This window comes from Eleutherodactylus coqui, chromosome 1 (genome assembly GCF_035609145.1).
Source record: "Eleutherodactylus coqui strain aEleCoq1 chromosome 1, aEleCoq1.hap1, whole genome shotgun sequence".
NCBI lineage: Eukaryota > Metazoa > Chordata > Amphibia > Anura > Eleutherodactylidae > Eleutherodactylus > Eleutherodactylus coqui.
In genome coordinates, this window is record NC_089837.1 from 65,837,689 (window position 1) to 65,865,082 (window position 27,394).

A 27,394-nucleotide genomic window follows, 5' to 3' on the forward strand; every position below is an offset into this window, starting at 1 on the left:
TAATATGAAACTATATAGGGATACATTATATAGTCATATGTATGAGGCTTAAGGGTCCTGCCAACTACAGGAGGTCACTTTGAGCATTAGTGTGGGCACATGTAAAGCCCGACACTGAGTAAACATTGGGTGTTGCAGTGTGACGGTGAGAGGAAGGGGCAGGAGAGGTGATAAAAGGTAGAGTTTGGTTCTAGAAGGAGGTGTACGGCAGTGACCACGTGTAGGGACCTGTTGTGGAGCAGCAGATCCGTGTACAAGTGCTGTTAAAATAGACCGTTGTCTGTAAACCAGGAGACCTGGGTGTTGCTTTCCAGTTAAGCCCAGTACAACTACCATGAAACAACCCCCTTAGTTGATAGAGAGACTTTGGGTGCCATTAGTAGGTCGGTGTGAACTGTGTTGCACCAACCCAATACTGGGTTGTCAATCAAATAATGAGAGACCAGTTGACCTGAAGCCTACTGATGGGCATTTCCATCCAACTGAAGCAGTATGAGTCTTTTTGGGGTGTCTTAGGGCTCAATCTGGGCTCAAGGATATTGGGGCTTTTTTGTGTAGCCTTCACGCAGGCCAATTCAGATGGTATGGTAGATGGTTACCCCCCATACTGTTTAATTGCAGCCGGCATCACGTCCCCTGTTCACACAGAAAAATATGCTGCTAAAAATGATAATTTTTGGTTCTCATTTGCTTGTTTGTTGAGTGATTGGAAGCATCTATACATGCTCCCACATTCCAAGGAACTTTCTTGTCCGATCATCAAGTCAAGTAAAAGGCCCTATAATCACATAGTTATTCTATGTAAAATTTTAGGTGCCGTTATACAAAATTCCCATGGTTTACCCCTGGACGTGCCGTTTACATAAGGCTATCTATAGAAAACCAATGAGAACTACTTTTTATTGGTCTCATTGTTGTAATCGTATACCCTTGGATTATTAACAATTCTAATATGCAATCAAACAAGTATTTGTTTAGGGAGTAACGTGTCAATTTGGCTAAGGTATAAAAAGGAAATAGGAACTGTAGTTGGGGCTCGGCCATACATTTGGTATGAGGTGGGTGAGGCTCAGGCTTAGCACTTCACAAACTGCCCTTTAAACTCTAATCTCCGATCCTTCATTTACGATTTAAAGGAAAAGGATAAAACAAAGTTAGCGCTTTAACCTAAACAATATCCTAAAGATCGGGAAGGAATCTAAAGCATTTGAGATATTATTTAATAACGGTAACCACCTCATAAACATGCCGTACAGATATTTTGGATGACAGTTACGGCTAAACATTTTTGGCTTCACATCTGAAACAAATATCCAGACTGCAGTGAAAGGCCAGCCGAGGCGAAGCTAGAAAAATCACACAGCATATATTTATTTAGTACTGGCGAAAATATTTTTAAAAATCCTCAACTGTGAGAAAGTGGCACAGGGAATACAAGTATTAGGCAACGGACCGCGGTTATTACCGTGCCAAATAACAATATGGAACTTGGCATCTGAGCGTGATGGGAGTCAATTATTTCTGAAAATAGGAAAACAAGAACATGGAAGCAGATTTCCTGTCATATTGCATCTGAATGTGTGCGGAAAGCAAAGCAGCTGCTGAAGCGAAGAGCGACTACAAAGAGCAGCTAATGAGCGTAGCGCCTCGGGTCAGGTGATGTGGAAAGCTATGTGACATCACTAGACCAACAGAAGTGCCATCATCTGACCAGCGGAAATGCCATCACCGAATGAGCAGAAGTGTCATCAACTGAACAATAGAAGTGCAATCAGAGGACCAGCAGAAGTGCAATCACCAGACCAGTGGTAGTGCCATCACCAGACTAGCGGAAGTGCCATCGTTAGACCAGCGGAAGTGCAATCACCAGACCAGTGGAAGTACCATCACCTGATGAGCAGAAGTACAGTCACCGGACCAGTGGAAGTGCCATCACCTGACCAGTGGAAGTACCATCACCTGACCAGCAGAAGTGCCATCACCTGACCAGCAGAAGTGCCACCACCTGACCAGCGGAGGTACCATCACCAGACCAGTGGAAGTACCATCACCTGATGAGCAGAAGTACAGTCACCGGACAAGTGGAAGTGCCATCACCTGAGCAGTCGAAGTCCCATCAATCGACCAGCGGAAGTGCCATCAACAGACCAGCGGACGTGCCATCATCTGACCAGCAGTGCTGTGCTCAGTGCAGGCCAATGGGTACTGGGTGAAGGAGTGTGCTGACAGCGAATACTTCAGGGGTGAGGACAAGTGCCACATCTTTTAAAAATCAGCTATGGATATGCAGCTGATATCTAGTCAAAATTTGCACCAACGCTTTTGGATTCTGCGGCGGAATTTGCTGTGGATATTTCTGCTGTGGACATTCTGTAGCATTTCTGCCCTGTGTGAACATAGCCTGAGGAGGGCGAGATGAACAGAGCGGTCTTGTCTGAGTAGCGAAAGGAGAAATGCAAGGATAAAGGGCGCATTCGCGTGCCCTCCTGGAGAGAGACGATGCATAGTTAGGATGTATTCACACAAACGATATTCTCGCGCGTTGTGTGAGATGTGATGCGCAGAAAACTTGCACGACTATGAAATCAATTCTTTTGAATGGATTCATTTACACAAGTGAAAAAATAAAAAAAATATTGCAGTAAGTTCTACCATTGGACGTTCCCTCGGAACGCCTTCCTTATTTTTTTCAATGGGATCGCGAAAGACATCACATGCATCCGAATACCGTGTGATGTGCATGCAAGTGCGATGCGATGGTTCCCAGTCCATTGGAAACACTTGCGATCCTTTCACATGCAGGAAACACGCGGCTGAGGATCGCAATTTCTCAGATGTGATTATTGATCAAAACCACTTTGCCTTACCGTGAAAATTGCACGTTGGCAAGCACAATAGCAATCCGAGTATCTCGCCTGATATCACGCTCACCAGTGTGAACGTAGCCTTGAAGCGAGAGAGCAGAGACACTGGGCTCCTGCCCATGAGAGAAAGGTGTACAAAAAAAGGAGAAACAAGGAAGGCTGACTTTGATTATCCCATTGAACTGCAGTGTATTGATGGGTCTTTTGTGAATGCACCGCTTCTCAATTATCTCCCTGACGTTGACGGGATTGGTGAGTTGCCATCGTCCGGACATTTCTGGAGACAGATCAAACACCAGAAATGCTCAAGTTTTGCTTGATAAGGCATTCAAACATAATGTGGCTTCATAGCTCTCTCCTACAAATTGGATAATCAAGCCCAAGTACACAAGGCGTGCTCAATGGAGTGTATATTCCAGTCCCATACTGAGACTCTAAAGGGTTTATTAGAGACATAAATACTGATGACCTTATACTTAAAGAACTTTGTTACTCATCACATGCAGTATACTCCATAAATTCATTCATTGATCCATCCATGACAGATAGCATACCCTGGCTGAGATGTGAGACCATAGAGCAGGGGTGTCAAACTCATTTTCAGTGAGGGCCACATCAGCCTTATGGTTGCCTTCAAAGGGCTGATTGTAAATGTAAGGCTGTGAGAATGGTGGCTGCAGTAGTAATAAGGTCCCCCATAGTGGCCTCAGTAGTAAGTGACCTATATAGTTACCCCAGTAATACAAGTGACCCCCATAGTGGCCCTAGAACTATAAGGTCCCCAATAATTGCCCCAGTAGTAAGAGACCCATATAGTGATGCCAGTAATGAGAGTGCCCGCCATAGTGGCCCTAGAAGGAATAGGGTCCTCCATAATGGCCCCAGTAGTGACCCCCTATAGTGACCCCAGTAATAAGAGTGACCCCTCCTTAGCGACCCCAGTAGTTACTGACCCCAGTAATAGGAGTGACCCCCCTTAGCGACCCCAGTAGTTAGTGACACCTATAGTGACCCCAGTAATAAGAGTGACCCCTCTTAGTGGCCCCAGTAGTTAGTGACCCTTATAGTGACCCCAGTAATAAGAGTGACCCCTCTTAGTGGCCCCAGTAGTTAGTGACTCCTATTGTGACCCCTGTAATAAAAGTGACCCCCATGCTAACCCTAGTAGTAATAGGAACCCCCATAGTGGGACCCCCACAGTAGTGATAGAATTGCCTGTTAGATTGTTGCATGTGTAGTGTCCCAGAACATCATCATGGTCCCTTCCATGGGTGTCATACATATTTGTCTTATGTAGATACACCGTGCAAGCCTGTCTTGTCCTATCCAGTGTGTGTGTTGCACAGCTGCAGCGCTTGAGAGGTTAACTCTAATAAAATCATAGTCTTCCTGTAAATGTATCAGTCTGTCATGTCATGTGGTATAGGTGAGGGTATAAATAGAAGTGTTTGAGAGCAGGGAAAAAGAGGTCCATCTTCAGAGAGTCCAACTGGTCTACCACCGGTCTAACACAGAGCCACATGGAAACATTTTCAGCTTCGTTGTGGTAAAGATGGAGGAGAAGGAGAGATATCCTATAGCAACTGCAGTTTGGATGTGAGTGGAGTGAGCTCTAAGCCTAAGAGAGAGCCTTTGTAAGTAGTAACTTTTTCTGGCAAGACCCAGTGCATAGGTACTAATTCAAAGTCACAAGTTTTTCCTACACGGCCGTCCAAAGCCAGGATCACCGCGTAGAAATACTCTGCAAATCACACCCACGCGCCTGCCGTGCAGGGTGCAAATCCTAACAGTAAATAATTTCTAGAAGAGTGTCTGTGGAGTTACCCTACCCCCTTCCTCCTCCGGAGTGCTCCCAGTCCAGGATCAGTGCCATATAGATAACGTAGACTGTAGGATCGGTTTCATCTTGTGTATCCTCCCTGACCTCTGAACTTCCTTTCTTACTGTGAAGAATTGTACCTGAATTGTTGTGAATAATTGTTTTGCCAGAGTTTTTCCAAGTAAAGTTCATACCGGGCCCTAACCGTTCCTGGGGAGCCGAGGTACTATAAAACAGTGTCTGTGGTTATTCTCCACCGTGTAGCATACTGGTGTGTGCAGGGGCGTAACTATAGAGGGTGCAGGGGATGCGGTTGTACACGGGCCCAGGAGCCTTAGGGGACCCATAAGGCCTCTCTTCTCCATATAAGGAGCCCAGTACTATGAATAAAGCATTATAGTTGGGGGCCATGTTACAGGTTTTGCATTGGGGCCCAGAAGCTTCAAGTTATGCCTCTGTGCAGCATGGTTTAGGTATGGGTACAGGTACAGATACAGATAGAGGGGGGGGGCAGCTCACATTTTGCATCAGGGCCCCTGAGCCTTTAGTTACGCCCCTGGGTGTGTGGGAACAGTGGCGTCACCCGTGACAACTACTACCCCCATCATCCTGTTTATTGGCATTCCCTATCCTAGGGCGGGTCGACGATGGCCTGCAATCCCGCTCTGGCCTTGGCTGCTTGTAATCCCTCTGGGAAAAGGAGCCTGGTAAGTGCTGCCGTGACAAGCCAACACTTATCCCTCTCATGACCGATGGGCCATGTGTTTGACATAACTGCCAATGACCTTTTAGCATTTGGTTACACTTCTTCATGGGCCCGATGTTTAAATACAGTATATGACTATGTACTCTAATCATCTGTAGAGCACTGTAGTACCATAGATCCCAGGTGCATGGGACTCCAAAGTTTCATGACAAGTACAGCAATGCTAATCCTTTTCTGAACTTTCCAGCATACAAATATCGATGGCCTATCCTCAATATCAGATCGGCATAGATTTCCCTCCTGGCAACCTCCTGCTTGAAGGGTCCGCGACGATCATTCATCAGTCACACGGCCATACTTCAACTGAGTCCTATTGAAGTGACTAGCTGCAATACTACAAACTGTACGGCACCGTGCCTGGTGTATAATGAAGAGGCTGCAGCGTTTGCCTGAGCTTCGCAACCCCTTCAATCTGCTGATTTGCCAGGGTGCCAGGATATTCACGGCCTTCTCTAAGAGTAAGTTATCATTATAAAAGTCCTGGCAAACCCCTCTAAAAAGAATAAAGTAAAAAAAAAAATAGTGTTTAAAGAAAAAGAACTCCCCCCCCCCCCAAATCATTTTTCAATGTTTCTTCTTTAGTGATGATGTATTTGCTACAACCTATATAATAATGTTCACATACTATTTATATTGAATCAGGGTGTGACTGTTCCCTCTGTGCCCCCTATAAGGCACTGACATGGCTGTTACATCTATTTATTGGGGTGCATTTCTTTAAAGATTAATACATGTAAAAAGTGACAGCAAGGCGGTGAGTGAAGAAGCGAGAGTGTATGTGAGAGGGAGTACGTCTGACCCCATCTTCTGATTGCATAGTGGATGGGGGACATGGAGAGATCAAGTGAAAGTAGTTCCAATGCAGCTGAGTAAGGACTCCTTCAGACAAGCAAAAGTGCAGAAACGCTAACCATATTGCGACTTTTTGCACTGAAGGCCTCGGTCACACAGGCATTTTTTCGCGTGATTTGCGTATGCGATCCGCGTAAATATAGACCCAATGCTTCGCAATGGGATCGGTCACATGTCCGCTTTTTATGCGGATGTGCGATAAATTATAGGACACAATGATTCGCAGAACGCGCCTGGGCAAATCGGTGTTCTCTATATGCGCTCAATGGGGCCGGCGGCAGCAGTGCCGACCCCATTGAGAACATATACTATAAAGATCGTTCTCCTCTGCCACAGCTGTAACAGCTGTGGCATAGAAGAACAATGTTCGCCCATTGAATTCAATGGAGCTGGCAATACAGCCGGCTCCATTGAAAGCAATGGGCTGCCGGCAAGCGCTGTATTAATTTTCGGAGGAGGACTTAAAATATAAGCCCTTCCCTGAAAACCATCCTTAAAATGTGTAAAAATAAAAAAACTGGTTACTCACCTTTTTGCTGCAGCCGGAGTTCAGCCACGTCTGGCCTGCAGTTCTCCTGAACTGCTTTCTGTAGTATTCAGCAGGCGGGGATGGGCTGAATGGGCTGCCTCTGATTGGTCACAGCGCTCAACCAATCAGAGGCAGCTCTCACTCACCCATTCCTGAATTCCTGAATGGGTGAGTGAGTGCTGCCTCTGATTGGCTGAGTGCAGGGACCAATCAGAGGCAGCTCTCAGCTATCTGTTATGCGATCCGCAAATCGCGCGAAAAAACGCCCGTGTGACTGAGGCCTAAAGATCGTGCTATTGTGCGCGTATCAGCGCTTTTTACTGAACTTTCTGCTCTGCCGGAGACCATTCACATCGACGTGAGACACACCCGTGCCGTGACTTAAAAGACAGTGCAGCCTAATTAGCCCCAGTGCAGCCTGATTAGTACTTTCAATTTCGCCTGCTGTTCGTTGCACAATTTCGCAGGCATCATGTGCGAATTTGCACATCTCCATAGACTCCTTTGGTGTGCAAATGTGCACCCAAATATAGTATGTGAGAAAGTGAAAATGAATGCATTGAAAATAATGGGTGCTATTCTGTGGAAAATGCGTAAGCAGATTTCACACGTGTAAATGCGCGTGCAAACGTGTCTGTGTGAGTAAGCCACAAAGGCGCTTTTAGATATAACGATTATTTTTTAAAAATCGGTCAAACGAGCAAAATTGAATGATAATCGTTCGGTCTAAATGCACGAACGCGCTTGCCTAGTGGGCTTGCCTAAAAGCAGTCTTAGAATATGAGTCATAGAGATACCTAAGCCGAGAAGGAGAAAAAAGACTGGAAGGGATTCTAGTTGTAGGACTGTACTACCCGAGCTAAAAATCGGTCCAGTGCCAAACGCTGAGAAATACTGGAGAGTGACTCTTGAAGAGGCGAAACGTCTAATGTTGAGACGGAAACACCTCTTGCTGCCATTAGTTCTCCCTGCAGTTGTGTTACGGATATTATACCAAGTAGTAAAGAACACTTTCAACAAAGAATGTGATGTCAGCATTGTTCTGTGCCTGCGTCACAACTGGTTCCTGTGCAAGAGGTAGTTCTACCAAAAGTAAGAAGCTGTGCCGAGTAGGTGGGCCATCTGTGCCGAGATATGAATGCCAAGTTGGCATATGCCAATCAAGCTTCCGAAGAGGCGTAGTTGCTCCAAGTCTTGCAGCAGTTACGTCTATCCCTTTGATCCTCAGCCCCTCCGAGTCAATTCTTTTCTAGACCAAGTTCTTGCCAACGCTGCACTGATGGCCCCCAAACCTCAGAATGGAAAGCGTCTCTTGTAGAATACAGTATATGGCGACTGCTGTCTCTTTTTTTTTACAGCTCAATGATTTCTGACTTACACATTGAGGGCATCCAGAGCGGTGATATTTACTTTGGACTGGTGTTGGGCAGCCGAGCCGTACCAAATATCAGTAATAACTTTCAGATTACATCAACTGCGCCTGCTGTTTGCTTTGGAGCGGGAGCGCTCTATGTTACAAGCGAAGACTTGTTGTAGTATCTTTCACACTCAATTCAGAGCCTCTCACATCGTCTTTTTCATCGCCTCCACTACTACTTCCACATAAACACTGACCTCAATCCCATCGACTTCATATAGGGAGCCATCAAGTCTTCTTTATAACACCATCTGTCTTGGCTGTGTCTTCTAGTGGAATGTGAGAGTTGTAGAAGGAATGACGCTGACAATATGTTACTGATCGGATATATCTTCTGCTGACTTCTCGTACTAAAGGCGACTACTTGATTCGTTTTCTCTCGTTCACATGATCAGATTGCAGTAACTGAATACATGCAGTCCATTAATTAGTATGACGTGCCTACAGAGTCTAAAATTATTTGTCTTCCTGAAAGTACCCAAATACCTTCAATAACTGTCAGCTGAACAACTGCTATTCCTCCTTGTTTATTAGTATTTATCTAGAAGTGCCATTAAGTAATTGCATCGTGCTGTACATGTACAGAAAAACAACTAAAACATCACGAAATGTGCGACAGACTGCAACAGAGGCGACCCTGCCCATGAGGGGTACAGTAATTAACACAAGAGAGTACACTGTATGGTTGCAAATAGATCTGGATTAGAGATGAGCGAGTATACTCGCTAAGGCACATAACTCGAGTGAGTAGTGCCTTAGCCGAGTATCTCCCCGCTCGTCTCTAAAGATTCGGGGGCCGGCGCGGGTGACAGGTGAGTTGCAGCGGGGAGCGGGGGGGGGGGGGGGGAGAGGGAGAGAGATCTCCCCTCCGTTCCTCCCCGCTCTCCCCCGCCGCTCCCCGCCCCCCGCCGACCCCCAAATTTTTAGAGACGAGCGGGGAGATACTCAACTAAGGCACTACTCGCTCGAGTAATGTGCCTTAGCGAGTATATTCGCTCATCTCTAATCTGGATACGTTGGGGGCAGAAAAGTGGCAAATGAGGTTTAACATAAACGTAAGGTTAATGATAAACGTAAGGTTCTGCACATGGGCAGAGGAAATACATGTCACCATTACACACTAAATGGGAAACCCCTGGGTAACACTGACATGGATAAGGACTTGGGGATTTTAGTTAACTGAAAGCTTAACCGGAGCAACCAGTGTCAGGCAGCTGCTGCCAAGGCAAATAAGATCATGGGGCGCATCAAAAGAGGTCTAGGGGCGCATGATGAGAACAAGTCACTGGGCAGACCACACATGGAATATTGTGGACAGTTTTGGGCATCGGTACTCAGGAACTAAAGTAATAAATCGAATGGGTGGACAACAATACCCAGAGAGGTTATCAAAATTATGATTATTTAGTTAAGGAAAAAATGGCTGAGGGGCGACCTTATAACTATGTATAAACATATAAGGGGACAATACAGAGATCTCTCCTATCATTTATTTACCCCTGTACTGTGACTGTAACAAGGGGGCACCCTCTACATCTAGAGGAAAGAAGGTTTCAACACCAACATAGAAGGGGGTTCTTTACTGTTAGAGCAGTGAGACTATAAAACTCTCTGCCTGAGGACATGATAAAAGAGTGCAAGGGGGCCTGGATGTCTTTCTTGAGCGATACAATATTACATGTTATAGTCACTAATGACTTCAGAAGGGTCGGTGATCCGGGGATTGTTCTGATTGCCAGATTGGGGTTGGGAAGGAATTTTTTCCCCTAAAATAAGGAAAATTGTTTTTTTTTGCCTTCCACCGGATCAACATTACAGGATAATAGGCAGAACTGGATGGACATATGTCTTTTTTCAGCCTAAGGCCCTTTTGCATGGGCTGATACATCATTCAGATTGTTGCACCCAGCGGGAATTTGAATGATTATTATTCTGTGGAAATGCATACCCTGACTGGAAAACGAATGAGAATCCGTTCGCTTCTCATTCTGCATTCAGTTTCTATGAATGATTGCCTGATTACTATGGATGGGGGCAGGGGAGACAGAATGATCCTCTATTCACTAGTGGTGACCATTCCTGTGTAAAAGCACAGGGACGATTATGGCTGGGATGACCTATCCAGTATCTGTGCCCGGCAGGTCGTCTCCTGTAAAATGGCCCATACACACTATGTTACTAAGAGGGCTTACGATCTATCAAGGGTGAAGAAGACAATAGATGAGCAGGCAGCATTAATGTCTACCTATGAATCCATGGCAGGCCTAGAAAGGTTCACAAGTAGAGTTGAGCGAACGTACTCTGCCGAGCTTAAAGCTCATTTGAGTATTAGCATACTTGATGGTGCTCGTTACTCGAACGAGCATCACGCCATGTTCGACCCCGCCCCAATTTTTGGCTCCTCCCCGCTGTGACGTGCCTGTTTTGTCCCCCCTTCCGGCCGCAACGCAGCGCGCGCGTCAATGGCAAACTTTTTGGCTGGCAGGCAGTGGGAGTGGGGGAGAGGGGGAGAGGGAGAGAGGGAGAGAGAAAGAGAGAGAGAGAGGGAGAGAGGGAGAGAGGGAGAGAGGGAGAGAGGGAGAGAGAGAGAGAGGGGAGAGAGGGAGAGTACACATGAACAAAGAAAAGAAGAAAAAAAAGCTCGGCACCCGGCGTCCCACATACAAAAGTGCTCGAGTCTCCCATTATAGTCAATGGGGTTCGTTACTCGAGTAGAGCTCCCGAATTTTACGAAAAGCTCGACTCGAATAACGCGGACCCGAGCATTTGGGTGCTCCCTCATCTCTAGTCACAAGGCATCTTGTGTCTATGGTAACCAAACAGTGATCTAGTGATGAGGAAGCCATTTGTATGACAAAAGGAGCCCCTTCCCTCTATCAAGCCATCTAAATGCCACTGTCAGTACTCATAGGGACATCTAAATGGTTGTTTACTTTATACACCATTAAATCCACAAATCATATTATGTGGGCTCAAAATGATTTATGAAAATAATGGACTGCCTCGTATCATAAATTTCCAGCTCATAAGATGAAGATCATGCATTGTCCTCAGTGTGAAACTAACCAGTCAGCAAAGTATAATTCTCCTTTTTGTTTTGTATATCCTAATACGTATCTCTATAATTGCCTTATTGTTCTGGTGGATGCTCATTGTCATTGAAGAGACCCAGCGGGTATATGGAGATTTATTAGTAATCAATGCTTCATGGGAAAAAATATGCAAATTAGCTCATCTGAGTCAATCTACAGACTCCTATTTGTAGACAGGCTGTTTCAAGGATCTTGTGGTAGGATCTGTAGTGTGTATCTATATAACCGGCATGACTGTGAGGTCGGCAGAGCACATGTAGTTAATCATCACCCTAAACAAATATTGGCGGGAAGCAGATAAAAGAAGAGCATCCTAGCTTCAGCAATTTGTCAGTGAGGAGGAGACAGTTGTGAAGACAGAAATGTGATGACAGATCAACAACAAAGACTGGCTGTATGGTAAGTGAAAGTGCACAGTATAATCAAATCTCACCAGAATGGTATTGCATGGTGGCATCGTCTATCAAGGCTTTCATCCTTCTGGGTCAAGTAGTTTGGTAGGAAAGTTAGGAAAAGAAGAAACTTTAAATCAACCAACCAAAAGGAATGAACATTACAGGGGCCATGCCAAAAACTATTTCCATAGGATAGGTGATAAAGTCTGATCAGTGGCATTTCCCTGCTGAAACTCCCACCAATCCTGGGAATGGAGGTGCTGTGCCTCCCTTTTACAGGGGCACTGCACTCACCTGCCATGATGTCAGACTGGATGGAGCAATGCTTGTGTATGCGTGGTGCCACTCCATTCACTTCACTGGGTCTCTCCGAAATAGCTGATCTCCAGCAGTCCCACTGAAAATCAATGGAGTGGCTCGGCATATGCGTGACCGCCGCTGCATTCACTCTCCTCCTCACTACAGCAGGCTCACAAGGAGGAGGCGGGACATGTGACTCTATTCTCAGGATGCCAACGATCAGACTTTTGATAAAAGACTTGTGATTTATATCTTTTTTTGGTACAACCCTTTTAAGATAGTACCCTCTAGTCTTCCAAAGCATGAGGCTACACTACTGAAAGATTCCCTTCTGACTTTACATAAAATTCTCCAATTATATTATACTATATCACACTAATCAAATTAAAGTACTGGACTATAAATTACACATTAAACATAAATATATAACATACTACATAAGGCCGGAAAAAAAAAAAAAAAACATGTCCGTCCATGGACATGTTTAGCCTATTCAGCCTATTACTCCCCCAATATCGATCCAGCGGAAGGTAAAAGCCCTAATGAGGTACAAGCCAATTTTCACCCATTTAAGGGGAAAGAATTCCTTCCGGACTCCAATCTGGCAAGCGTAATAATAATCTCCAGATCACAGACCCTTTTGAGGTTACTAATGATTATAACATGTAATATTTTATCGCTCAAGAAAGGCCTCCAGGCCCCTCCAAAACTCTTTTATCGAATTTGCCATCATCACATCCTCAGGCAGGGAGTTCCATACTCTCACTGCTCTTACAGTAAAGAATCCTCTTCTATGTCAGTGTAGAAACCTTCTTTGCTCTAGATGTAGAGGGTGCCCCCTTGTTACAGTCACAGCTGCGGCAGAGGATCGCGATCTTCTCCCATTGCTTTCAATGGCGGTGAGGTGAGTATATATATTTTTTATTTTTTTCCACCAGCTACGGATGATTTTTAGGGAAGGGCTTATATTTCAAGCCCTCTCCTGAAAATCACTGGGTGCGTTGCCAGCATCCCATTGCTTTATTTTGATACAATCACCTTTTTATGACACCTGCATCAGAAGCCTGACATGGGTCTCCTGGGACCTGCTCAAACAGCAGGAACAGAGAAACCTCCAATCCTCTCTGTTTATGTTTAATCTGTTTATTACATTTTAAATATAACATACGAAGGTAAACAAAGATACGGTTCTATATTTTTAAGGCGTGGCCTTGAATTCCGAGGCAAGAATTGTACCAAATAGTTCTTTGTAACTTTTTTCCTGCTTTTCTCATAGTCCTTCCAATACCATAACAGCATGTATAGGGTTCTCAGCCATCTCTTTGGTGACAGGCTGTAGAGTTACCTTTTATGCTAGGAGTCTCTTTGTCGGAGCAAATTGTTCATTATGAAGTTATTTGTCATGTATAATCACTTTAGTGGATTATCGCTTTACAGCTGAGAGAACCCAGTATTGTAGCAACTTCAGAGCGTACTAACGGTAGTATGGGTTATAGAAAAGAAGCATAGAGAAAAGCTAGGAAATAAGAAGAAAAAGAGAGAAGAAGGAAGAGAAGAAGAAAAAAAAACAAAGAGGTGGACTAAATAAATGTACATATATATATATTAATGGGGATGGAAAAGGGCAGATATGGGTGGATGTGTTTGAGTATGTTAGGAAGCGTATTGGGGATATTAGGGAGGGTATTGCTCAGTGCTGTGTTCTCACTCTAATAAATTTAAGAATTCTGGGATTTCCTGAAAGGTGGTCCATGCCAACCATGAACTCACATTTGTGCATTATATGGTTCAGCTCTTGTCAGACTCCAACATAGTCGGAGGGTGAAGGGTCCTCCAGTGCTGAGAGCTTGTGGAGCGTGCTGCTGTGAGCAAGTATTGCTATAGGCCCTTTTTTATCTTGGTGAAAGGACCTGGGATGATGGAGAATAGTGCTAGTTGGGGGGAAGCCTCTACCAATATATATGTGGTTTGCTCATATAACTGGAAAAGTTAATTCCAGAAGATTTGAATAGTCGGGCATTCCTAGCAGATGTGAACCATGGTTCCTGGCCCAGATCCGCAGTGCCAGCAGATGTCTGATACAGACCGATAAGTGTGATAGATAAGGTCTGGACATTTATACCACCCAGTGAGCAGCTTGTAGTTCTTTTCCTGTGCTACGCAAGCTACTAGTATTTTATGGGAGAATAATAATAATAATAATAATAAACTTTATTTGTATAGCGCCAACATATTCCGCAGCGCTTACATAGACAGGGGGAATACAGAAAGACAAAAGTACAAACATTACAGAACCACGGTTACATAGTAATCAATTGATGGAAAAAATAGGGGTGAGGGTCCTGCTCCAACGAGCTTACATACTACAAGTAATGGGGTGATACAGAAGGTAAAGGGGCAGGAGATGTGCACTGTATGGCGAGGTGGAGAGTGAGGGGTGATATACACATAGACAATGGTCAGACATTTAGCCGTGTGACGGCAGAAACAGTATGACTGCAGGAGCGGTTTATGATGGCTAGCAGGGATTGCAGTCAGAAGGTCAGGGAGCATGTTATCAGGCGAGTACAGAGGGGTTTGTTTAGGGAATTCGGTATGCCTCCCTGAAGAGGTGCGTTTTTAGAGCACGCCTGAAGTTCTGCGAGTCCTGGATTGCTCGGGTAGCCTTTGGTAGTGCGTTCCAGAGGACCAGTGCTGCTCTGGAGAAGTCTTGGAGGCGGGAATGAGAAGTTCGAATACAAATGCTTTGTCCCAATCAGAGCCTGAAACCATGATAGACATCTCCCTCTACCAGGATGAGGTAAAGAAAGGGTTTCCTAGAGTAATCTGCATCAGGAGTATGGTATAGATCTTTCATAGGGACTGGTGGGAGGTTCCTTCCTCAGTAGTAGGTCTTTTATCAGGGTTGGGGGGGGGGGGCAATCCTCTTTGTTTAACCCTCACTAACCTATGACAACCGGAGGTTTGAATCTCATCTCCAGGTCTACCACCTAGGGTGGCCTATGAGGCTCAGCCTCTGGCTGAGCTTTAGAGGCTTTACTAGCTGATATATCTGGCTTCGCCTGAGTTAATTTGATACAGGTGTTTACGTGTTGTTTGAACATAAAAGATTATGAAGGCAAGATTACTTTAGAGGAACTGAGGAATAAAATATGTATACACAAAGAGGAGCGTTAGATTCTCCTCAGGCTGCATGTACCAATATCCCTCTGCAGGATGTGCCACCCCTCCGACTCTCCCCATTTAGGACCTAAAGAATGCTTGCGCCAAATTTCAGCCTTGTACGACACTGGGAAGTTAAATTGCATAGGGGTGCTCTTACTTTAGCTATTAGCATTGAATAATCAAGTTGTGACCCCTTTACTTTTCCTAATTAGGACCTAAAAAATGCTTGTGCCAAATTTCATGTTTGTATGACACCGGGATGTTAGAGAATTAGATTAGGTACATTACAAAGGGGTGCCAATACTTTTGCACTTAGCACTGAATAATCAAGTTGTGACCCCTTTACGTTTCCTATGTAGGACCTAAAGAATGGTCATGCCAAATTTCATGTTTGTACAACATTGGGAAGTTGGAGAATTAGATTTGGTACATTACATAGGGGTGCCAATACTTTTGCAATTAGCATTACATTTTTGGGGTGTGACCCCTTTAATTTTCCTATTTAGGACCTAAAGAATGCTCCTGCCAAATGTCATGATTGTACAACATTGGGAAGTTAGAGAATTAGTGGCTGGTCAGTGAGTCAGTCAGTGAGGGCTTTCACCTATATATAGATAGATAATACACTGCTATACGGAATAATTAAACAAATGATAAAATATGGTGATATTCCACTCCCCAAGTGGGGCAAAAAAAAAAAGTTTAAAAAGTAAAAAAAATATAATAAAAATGTAAAAACACCCTTTTACTATGTAAAAAAAAAAAAGAAAAAAATCACAAATTGGGTATCGCCATGTTCATAATGCCCCAGAGAAAAAAGTTAGTGCATTATTTATGCCACAAGCAATGGAAAAAAAATCCAAAAAGTGGCAATTATTGCTTGAGTAAAAACATTACTCATGGGAAGGAAACCATTGTAAATCATTGGTTTCATAATTTGCTTTTTTACTGCCTCTTGCATCACACAAAAATCTTGCCCGTTTAAAACCACCCTTACATGGCTATGCCGATGGGAAAATCAAAAAGTTATGGCTATAGGAATGTGACGATGAAAAAAATGGAAAAATTAGTTGGTCATTAAGGCGCAAAGAGGCTTCGGTAAAAGTGGCATTTTGTGATAAATTTGGAGAAACCAATTGTTTTTGTTTGGCTGGTTTTTTTTTTCGCAAACAGTTAAAAGTTTGTAAACTTTGCAAATAAACCTAATTTGCAATGAGGGTTGAATAACTTTGATAGCAACTGCATTGTGTCCTAGTAGCGTGAAGTACTGCCACATATTTTATGGCTCTGTGTTTGAAGCCGTCTTGTAACTGTATGTTTTAAGGCCCTTAAAGAAACCATTCCACATTCACATCATAATCTTGAGCTACAGTAATTCACAGTCAGATCTATTTTTTCAGCAGGCACATAAATGTCTGGATTAGGTCACTGTAGCTCTTTGAAAAGGGCCGCATGATTTACATATCATATTAAACATGACATTTCCTTTTGAAAAAAAAAAGTCTTAATTGAGAAACATCTGTAGAAGATCGAGTCGATTGGACATATCTAGTTATGAAAACATACCAGCCGCTGCCTGTAATGGTCTCCAGTACTTTCCTAGGTTTAGAAGTTCACCGAACTGATAACATAATATGGTCTGTGATATGTCACGTCAACCAAACTCACTGTCAGAGGTGCCTCACGCTAATAAATATTATTTAGGTTTCAAAATTAGATGATGTCATTTCGTTTTTGGTTATTTTTGGAATGTTTGTAGGATGTATTCGTAGGCTGGATTTTATGGCTGTCCCACTTGGGTCTGACATAACGCTGGAGATCATAACTCATTTCCTGGCCAAAACTCTCCCCCGATTCTGTATATATTGTGTAAAAGATGCTGAGACTAACTACACTCTAAGAGTCCCAGTAAGTTAACTTATAGAAAGCCTAGAATGCCTCAACCAGGAGCGTAACTATGGAGGGTGTAGGGGATGCGGTTGCACCCAGGCCCAGGAGCCTTAGGGGGCCCATAAGGCCTCTCTTCTCCATATAGGGAGCCCAGTACTATGACTAAAGCATTATAGTTGGGGGCCCTGTTACAGGTTTTGCATTGGGGCCCAGAAGCTTCAAGTTATGCCTCTGTGCAGCATGGTTTAGGTATGGGTACGGGTACAGATACATATGGGGGGGGGGGGCAGCTCACCTTTTGCATCAGAGCCCCTGAGCCTTTAGTTACGACCCTGGCTCAACTAAAGTCATTTATAAACTCCTCCCATGTCAAATGTGATTTACCTGTCCCTATGATTTGGAGAAAGCAGACAAACAAACAAAACAGCCACCAATGGAAGTGTCACCCAGCTTTTTTAGACTATGCCTAGTGTAACACTAGTGGATAATTCACGTCTCGGGACTGCTATCTTTTCCTTACAAGATGGTGGCGACACTTTCAAAAAAACTCCCTTCCCAACTGGAACTTTCTTTATATCTGGCAGTTTTATTCCATCACCAAAATGGTTCACAGCAGTTCACAGTTTACATTAAATCGGTATATAATTCAACACCTGGCCATCTGGCCTCTAACTATGCAGTGCATACAGCCCTAGCTAACAGGCCTATTGCCTTAACATATCACATCACCATAATCAAACTCCATTACAAACTTGTGTTGCATTACAGAGGGCATCTCTTCTACACAGTCCTGAATCTCAGGAGCTGATAAGAAATGAAGGTGTTTAGGTGTTTCCTAAAGGGTAGAGATATGCTTTCCCTGCCAAACAGACTTTCAACCTGTCTGTCATCAATCCCCCAGATGGCTACTTCTGTAGCTGCACTGCTACACTAGTTACAACTATGTCCTCCCCTCCCTACTATCCTAGTGCCTAACTTTTTTGGAGAAACCACAGATGAAGCCAAAACGTTAGACTTATTTGATACCACTCAACTTCCGACAAAGAAAATGAATAAACAGATTTAAAGATGTTGTCTGGGTTAGAAAAACTGTTTTCAAGTAATTTAAAGCAATGTTACTTTGACCAAGGGACTCCCATTCAGGACCTCATCTATTATCCATATTGGAGAGGCTTTATTTGCTCTGAAGGCGTTGACTGCCGTTGCATGGAAAACATCTCTAATTTAAAATGAGAATTTTGTCATTGTAGATATGTTTGTTGCAAAACATTTTTTTTTTTTTTTTAATTAAGGACACTATTTCTTTAAGATAGTTTATAATAATCTGTCATGATGATGTAATAGCACACAGCAGGGTGCCACTAATGTGGGGAAGGGGGTGGTATCGTGATGTAGATTCAGAATACGATGCTGCAGAAGGAGATACAAAATAATGCAAGTGAATTATGAAACAGCGATCAAGCAGTTTGACTTTTACCCTTGATTTACATTATGTAACTATGGCTAACTGAATCCTAGGATTAATGATACTTTATGGGCAAGAAGAAACAATAATACTTTGTACTTAGTACAAAATAATTCCGGCAAAACATGTTTAATAATGCTGTAACCAAATCAGTGCCGTTAATCAAACATATAAATCACGTAATGTAATACACAGTTCATCTATAAAGGATCAGAAGCAAAATTTAAATGAAACTCTGGGATTGCAAGCTCAATTCTTAATAGTATAATTATCTCAGTCCACATCCGAGGGCTCAAGCCCAGAAATTGTAACAGGTGTTTGAACAACCGGTTAATGTCTCTAGTTACAGCAAGACTGCTGACAAACCTTTTGTTCTCAAGTAGTGTGCACATCAAGAGGCTTTACTGAGGTTGGCCTCACTTACACGTTGTTAGCAACTAACTCTCCAATGTCCTGCCTAGTCTTGATCTATTGGTCTACAGCACAATCCTGCTCTCTCTCTGGCCTCAACGTCGCTCCTATCCCTGGATTCCAGCATTCACTCAGACCAGCAGAAGCTACTTGAACAGTCTCACTGGCAGCCACCGTGCTCACTATACATTCTTAGACTCAGCCAGTACCTCTGTCCACTGACTCTACCCTCTCTCCTTGTGGCGCTGCAAGAATCCTTCTTTTATAGCAAGGGTCTCAGCCAATCGATAAAAATCTTCAAGGTATGTTCAGTCCAACTATGCCCAAATGTGGTGCAATTTCTGTATGTGTAGTATTTTTTTGCAACTTTTGGTGCGGGATGGGGGCGAGGCTAAAGTCCCCGAATTAGCCCCGCCCCACCTCTCCCTATTGCAAATAGTGCAGAGGGGCGGAGAGGAGGCAGAGAGGGGGCGGGAGTACAGGTCCTGCTCCTGGCTCTTCCATCCTCCCCCCCCCCCCCCCCTGCAGATGAGGACAACGTATATCGGCTTGGCGTGAAAACCGAGCCGATATACGTTCGTGGGAATGCAGCCTTAAATGGAGAGATTGAGCCTCTATATTAGCAGATTATAGGAGATTTGCAAATGACTGACTGGCCAGACAATTTTTCAATGTTTTTAGTTGAACCTGATTGACAATTAAATACAGCTCTGCAGCTATCAAATACTTAGCACATTACATATGTTTCCAGTCCTAGGCAAGTATTGTCTGTGATCAAATCAATCTTTCAGAGGTGCTGACATGCAAGTTACCAGGGCTGATAAGGAAAAATAGTTCAGAAACAGAAACTGCCTACCGGTGAAAGATGAAAATGATTCAGCTGCAACATATATTAAACACAGTAGCAGAATCCCATCAATAGTTCAATAGAAACACAAATATCCTAAATATCAAACAAACAAAGCACAGAAAAAGACATATCAATTCAAAAATCCCAGAAGTCGCCATACTTAGGCTGCCTGCACACAGGCGGATTTTCATTGCGGAATCCGGAGCAGGCGTCCGCATCCAGATCCCGCAGCAAATACCGCCCATAGCATGCTATGGCAAAACACGATTTCCACTACATGAGCGGAAATCAATTGTGATTTACTGCTTGCGGAGAAGAAATCGCAGCATGCGGCGATTCTGTGTGGCTTCCATGCAGGCAGCTTCCATTGAAGTCAATGGAAGCCGTCCGCCCCGTGACCCTTATGCAATCATCATTGCGGAAAGTTTGCGGGATACACGTCATCGCCTAGTGATGGCACGGCACATTCTGTACTGCGCATGTGCGCCGGCCCGCGCAGGATCTGACCCGGCCGTGTGCAGGCAGCCTTACCAGTATGCTGATACAAAGGTACAAGGGCAGTGGCAGACACCACGTCCCTCAGCATGTAGACAAGCAGACTGCTACAAGGAGGAGCATTGCACAGGTGTAGAATACTGATGAACAACCACTCGCACACCTACCGCATATTGAGGGGAGGTGCTTAGTATTATACTTGCACATATATAAGGCATACAAAGGGTGCCAGTTCCACTGACACATGTAGTGCACCATGCAGGCTTACAGCTTTTTAATGTCACATAGGCTGGGTTCACACAGGACAGATTTGCTGAAGAATTTCCGTGCGGATTGTCCACACAGAAATTCCGCACGCGGCTTCTTCTAATCCTGAGATTAGTCAGCAAAGTGGACGAGATTTTGCAAAAATCTCATCCACACGCTGCGGCCAATCTGTTTTGCGGAAAAAGGGTGTGGAAAGGGCATGCGGCGCAGAAATTAAATACGCAGCATGTCAATTACTTTTTTCTTCTGCAGCGGCCTCAATTCTCTCTATGGGGAGAGATGGCCGCAGCGAAAATGCAGGCGGTGGAGCTGCTCCAAAACCCGCAGCTGCAGTTTTCCAGCGGAATTCTCGTGTATTTTCGGTGCAGCCGATCCACGAGAATTCTGCTGGAAATCCGTCCTGTGTGAACCCAGCCATACTGTGCGACAAATCCTAATGGGTTGCTCTGCACCACAAAAGTGAAACACACCGGACTGACACCCCGGGGCTCCGTCAGCATCTAAAGCCAGATGGCTTACTGCAAAAATAATGGTAAACACCGATAAATAGGAGGTACATCACAGTTTCTCATTATCTTGTCCTAGCTCGCATCCAGCACTGAAATGACAGTTAGCCTGTGCCAGTGTGAGGATAACGCCGTGTCATCACCCCAGTCCCAAACCCCATTGGCTGGCAAGTTGTGAAAGCACTGCTTCTGGCTTCTGTTGGCTTAGAGCAAGCGTCTACTCACTGCCATGAGTGTAGAGCCCTCTTCTGCCCGATGCTGGTGGCATGATGCAGTGATGTCATTGCGCCACCTATGTAGGGACACTGACCATCCTTGTTTCTATGGTCTTGTAGACCACAGACAGATAATAGTAGGGCAGTGTGCCTATGGCTACAAATGCAAATGAGTGCAGGTTTGCTTAGGGCACCAGGTATGCCCCAGCAAATAAATGGGCCCAGGAGCTTCACCTGCCTTACCCCTGTGCTCCGGGAATAAAACTGTCATGGTGTGGCTGGTAGACGGTCATGGATCAGGGGTGGTGTCACAACATCAGTCCCAGCCCATGTGATGCCTCATGTTGGTGCGTGTTCATTTTATGTCAGCACTGATCAGCAGGGAGTTATAGTGAGGCCGCTTTCACACAAACAAGAAAATTCAAACTAGCCTAACTATGCCTTGCTGTTAAGTAGTTAATTGACTGGCCGAGGTAGCTGGCGGCACAACCGATCAGTATTGTCTGGTCATTTAAGGGCTGGTTGCATTAACCAGTCTGTCGATCCTGGTTTAGTTAATCTTTGATCAGCTGTTGAACTTGGTTTAACCCCTTAACGCTAGAGGATGTACAGTTACGTCATGGCGGTTCCGGGTATGTATGGACGGGAATCAGGGGTTGATTCCTCTCCATACAATGTGAGTGCCCGCTGTTTCTTACAGCTGACACCAACAATTGCGAACAGAACTCCCACTGATTGCAGCTGTTAACCCTTTAAATGAAGCTGTCAATTCTAACGGCAGTATTTAAATGCCCCAATCGGAGTTCGGGGGTATTAAACGACCCCCTGCAATGAGATTGTGGGGTGCCATTCATTGCCATGGCAGCTGGGGCCCTTCTGGAAATCTCCAGATCTGCCATTGCAGATTGCCTATCAAGACATGCCTGTGGTGTAGTTTGATAGATTGCCCGTCAGATTGCAGAAGTGCAATTAAATACAAAGCATCGGAATTGCATTTTTTTGGTCACCCAGTCTCCAAAAAAATGTAATAAAAAGTGATCAAAAAGTCATTTGTACTCCAAAAAAAAAAAAACGATAAATATAAATTTGGTATCATAGTAATTGTACTGACCCACAGGATAAAGTTATCATGTCATTTTTGCTGCAGTGTGTACGTCAAAGAAGCAAGATCCCCCTTCCCAAAAAAGGCAGAATTGTGTTTATTTTCCATTTCTCTCCACTCAGAATTTTTCAAACATTTTTCCGTACATTATATGGTACATTACATAGCACCACTGAAAAATACAACTCACCATGCAAAACACAAGCTCTCAGATGGCTACGTTGATGGATAAATAAAAGAGTTATGATTTCGGGGGGGCAATGATGTCACAGAGTGAGCGAGCTTTCTTTGTGAACCCTTTACATGCCACGATGTACATCAATCGCAGCATGTAAGGGGTTAAGAGCGGGGATCAGTGTTCTCATCGATCCCCGCTGTTGCAGCTACAGGTTGCCTATCAGCTACAGCCTTGGTATTTTGACCAAGATACTAAAGCCCATGAGCCCAATTCAAGAGTCCTCGCCTCGCGGGTCCCTACTCTAACGAGACAACTAACCCCAGGAAACCTGCCTGCATGTGTGGCAATTGCCCCGACAAGGGCTGCCCCGTTCTGGAACCTACGGACCTACCTTGATCTAGATGACAAACGAAGCACAGCAGGACTTAACACAGCTCACAATACCACGTCAGAGATTGGCATACAACACAGCACACCATGCTCCCTGAACAGAACTGTTCACACCAAATGTCCGGCACCCTCCACAGACAGACAGAAACATGATAACGTGCCACTGAACAAACCGAACAAACAGAGGAAAGCCCAGCAGCCTCTAGCAGAGGAGCTGGTATATATGAGCAGCGGACCTGGGGGATTGGCTGGCTGTGGAAATCCACACCCTGCCAGGTCAATCAACCCCACCTGTGGGGCTGTGCTGCTGGAAACCCATGTAGTACAACAGATCCCAGCAGCAACCCTAACAGTAACCTCTGGGGATACAGGTCCCTAACACACAGGGGTCTGAGACCCGGGGGATTGTCTGGCTGGGGAAATCCACACCCAGCCAGGTCAATCAACCCACACCTGTGGGGCTATACTGCTGGAAACCCATGTAGAATAACAGATCCCAGCAGCACACCCTAACACATAGGCTCACTTTTGAGCCCACGCCATCCATAGGACATAAGTTTACATCCTGTTGTGTTAACTACCACCCTACCTGTGGCTTCAAGAAGTTAATACGTGGATAATACATAGGTATATTACATAATTGTCACCTTCTTCTACCAGTGTCTGGGACAGGCTTGAGGGAACTGAGTGGTGGAGTTTCCGGGGGTCATTGTCCCCTCCTTGCCCTATGTTTAATACTCCTAGAAGCTTTTATGTTTTAACAGTCTTGTCTATCGTAGCCACAATTCCCGTCAGAATGTACAAGTCATACAATTAATTGAATTGTTTTCTTGTCAAAACACCCAATTCCACAAACATCTGTTTCTCCGCCTTCGATTCAGAATCTCCGTACTGCGCAAACGGGCATAACTAATCAATAGAAAAGCGAAGCTTGTATAATGTGTTTTTCCAAGCTCTTTCCAAGTTCCATGTTACAGAATATACAAGTAGACGGTCCAATGTGTCATAAGACAAGAATTCGAGAATGCGATATTGAGACGTACGTCTAATGCCACCTACTGGCTGAATGGAGGACCTAACAGTTCTGTAGGAACAGATGCTTAATGTTCATACTGCCTGAATCTACGGCTTCTTATTTGATTCATTGAATCGGAGGGAAAAGTCCACAGAATTCTTCTTTGTAAACAGCGGATTTGCAGGCAGCGTATACATTACACTTCTGGCCCCTGGTTACTGCTAACACAGGCTAACCAAAATCTCTTGATATATAAAGAAAAAGTCCTTGCACCGACCAAGCAAAATAATCACATTTTTCCGACAGCTATTCCAATATCTTATGGGAAGGTTCGCGAGATACACAATACCTTACTTTCTCCAATCTCTGTAACTTTCAGTATTCATCTGACAAGCTTGTCTGAAGCAAATCTTTTATCTAGATTACTTTAGCGTGCTGTCACTTCACAATGTCCAGCGCTCACTTCTCTCTGTGCTTCTCACTTAACCTTTACATATGGAATTAATAAGTGGGGTTTGGCGCTCGCCCATTTCTATGTAATGTCAGTAATAGTAGCAGCCTCCTGAATTGTTGAGCCCTAAAATAAATGATCTAATTCCAAACTCATTTATATTTATTCTACAGAATCCTTTTAAAACTTCCCCAAAAAGTATCTATTTCTTCTTCCGTGTGTAATGGTATTAGTAATATATATGTTTTCTTGGCCCTTTAATGGACTGGTAGAAGTATTTAAGCTCATAGGTGTTGGGATATGCCTCTGTTATGTAGCTCCTAGGACCTATACGCCATACATCGTCATTTGTCTTCTTGGGAAAGAGTAAGTCGAGGTAGTTTAAAAGTTGAAAGGACTTTTCAGTTTTATGTTCGTAAGGACACTTTTACACGGCTGAGAAACTCGGGCGAGACTTTTGTGTTGCGAGACGCACAAATCTGGCGAGAGTCATATAGCATTGCGGTGCGGGAAAAAAATTGGCGCATGTCCTGTCTCTTCGTGTTCCTCGGAACACATCTCCCATTGATTTCAATGAGAACTTTAATGGGATGAGAGTAGAGATGAGCGAGTATACTCGCTAAGGCACATTACTCGAGCGAGTAGTGACTTAGCCGAGTATCTACCCGCTCGTCTCTAAAGATTTGGGGCCGGCGCGGGGCGGGGGGAGAGCGGGGAGGAATGGAGGGGAGATCTCTTTCCCGCCCGCTCCCAGCCGCAACTCACCTGTCACCCGCGCCGGCCCCCGAATCTTTAGAGACGAGCGGGGAGATACTCGGTTAAGGCACTACTCGCTCGAGTAATGTGCCTTAGTGAGTATACTCGCTCATCTCTACGTGAGAGGTTTCCCATTGAAATCAATGGAAAACACTTGTGATCCTCCGTCACGCATGAAACTCACGCGAGAGGATCAGAACTGAAAATTGCCTCACATTTGCTGGTAAATCACACATTTACGAGCGTGATATTAGGCCGAGTTTCTCAGCCCAATATTGCGCTCACCTGTGTGGCGGTAGCCTTAGGGCTTCTTCAGACGATCCTATTCGTGCATGTTTTTACACGCACAAAATATAGAAGATAGAACCCGTTGACTTCAATGGGTTAGTTCTCATGAACATAAGTAGGACCTGCTTAGTCTTTTTGCGTATTTGCGCAACAAGGGCCCCATAGAAGTCCATCATAGGTGCACAACTAAGCAGTTAATATCCGCGCAAATGTGCAATACGCTGCGCAAACCCACACGGAAAAGAAGACCTCATTAGTCTAATTAGCCTCTTAAATCAGGGCGGGGGTGTTTTACATGTGCGTGTAAACAGGCCCTGCGTGCACAAAAAAAAATACTATGTGCAAATATTTCACGCTGAGAGCTTAAACAAGCAGGCTCATTTGCTAATACATTTGCCAATACAGAGCATATTAGCGCATGAACCAGCGCAAATTTGAAAGAAAAGCGGGAAGATAGGTGCTGCCCTATCTTTCTTGCTCGTAGTATTATTCTGAGATAATCCCGCTAGTGAAAATTAAACGATTGAAATCAATGGTCTCGTGACATACCTTTTTTTGCCGCAGCAAGTATGACAAAATCACGGTCGCCTGAAGAAGCCCTGAGACGAGTGTATTAGCGCATGCGGCCGTCTGAAGACGCCCTAAAGATTGAACTGTGTATAAAGGAAAAGTTCTACAACTTTCTAAGGCCTCATACCCACGGCCGGGTCGGATACCCGCTGCAAGATTCACAGCGGGATGTGACCCGTACCCCGGCACTGACCTCCCGTTTACCTGTCTGGAATCTTCTCTGTCCGCTCTGCGATGTGCCAGCTGGCGCACAGCCACACATGCGCAGAGCAGAGCCGGCACGTGAGCGGTGCCGTTTCTGCGCGGGCCTAGCAGAAGCCCGCATAGAAATAGAACATGCCATCATTTTAATATCGCACGAGTTTTCACGCGGTCAAATCGCGGCTGTCAGCATAGGATTGCCCAAACTAATGCAATCCTATGGCAGCGTGCAATGGCGGAAATTCTGCGCGAATCTTGCTGCAGAATTTCCGTGCATGGACAATGGACCTAACTTACTTTGTGCTTTGATTAGTCAACAGTTTCAAAATATTTGTTTGCTGTCAGTGAATGAGAACACTTTAGTTCCCATTCAGAGGCAGTAATCCTGCGCATCGGACTCCAGACTGATACATTGTAGCAACTACCAGAGAGGTTTGGCTGCTGATGTGTTTGCAGATGTTGCGGGTTCACATCTGCGCTGGAGGTTCAGTTTGAGATACGGCATAAAATACCGGAATAAATAGCGCTGCAGCGTCATCCGCAGCTCGTCCGCGCTCACTGCAGCGTGTTTAGACACACGATTCCTGTGTTGCATCTGCCACTTCGCGCCAAACATTATTCACAAAGTTGCTTAACTTTAACATTTACATAAATTAGAGAAAGTTCCTCTTTTTTTTCGAGTATTTCCATGGAGAACAGAGAAATGCAAATATCTGATGATTCCGGTCCCTTTGAGCACAGCTAAAGCTACGTTTACGCAGGGCGATTAGCGCCCAAATTATCACTGGAAATAGTCCCGTGTACAAGTAGCCGCCAACAGGGCGCTGAGCGACAAATCGTTACCCTGCCCTCACTTAGATGACCTGCAACTGTTGGGCCGTGTATACAGGAGTGACTGCCTGTGTATATGTATGCAGGCGAGCAGCCAGAACGATTTCCCGGCCCGCTGCGCCTCCATTCACAGGGTTACTATTGCTCCCAGTCATCCTGTGTAGGGGACTTTTCACACTGGGGGTAATTGATGCCGAGCTGGTGCAGATTTTGTCAATTACGGCTTCTGCAGACAGGCGGTTGTGCGGACGCAAAATCGCTAGCCCAAAGTGCGTTGATTTCAAATGGTTCCTTCACATTCTGCGGTTCTGCGT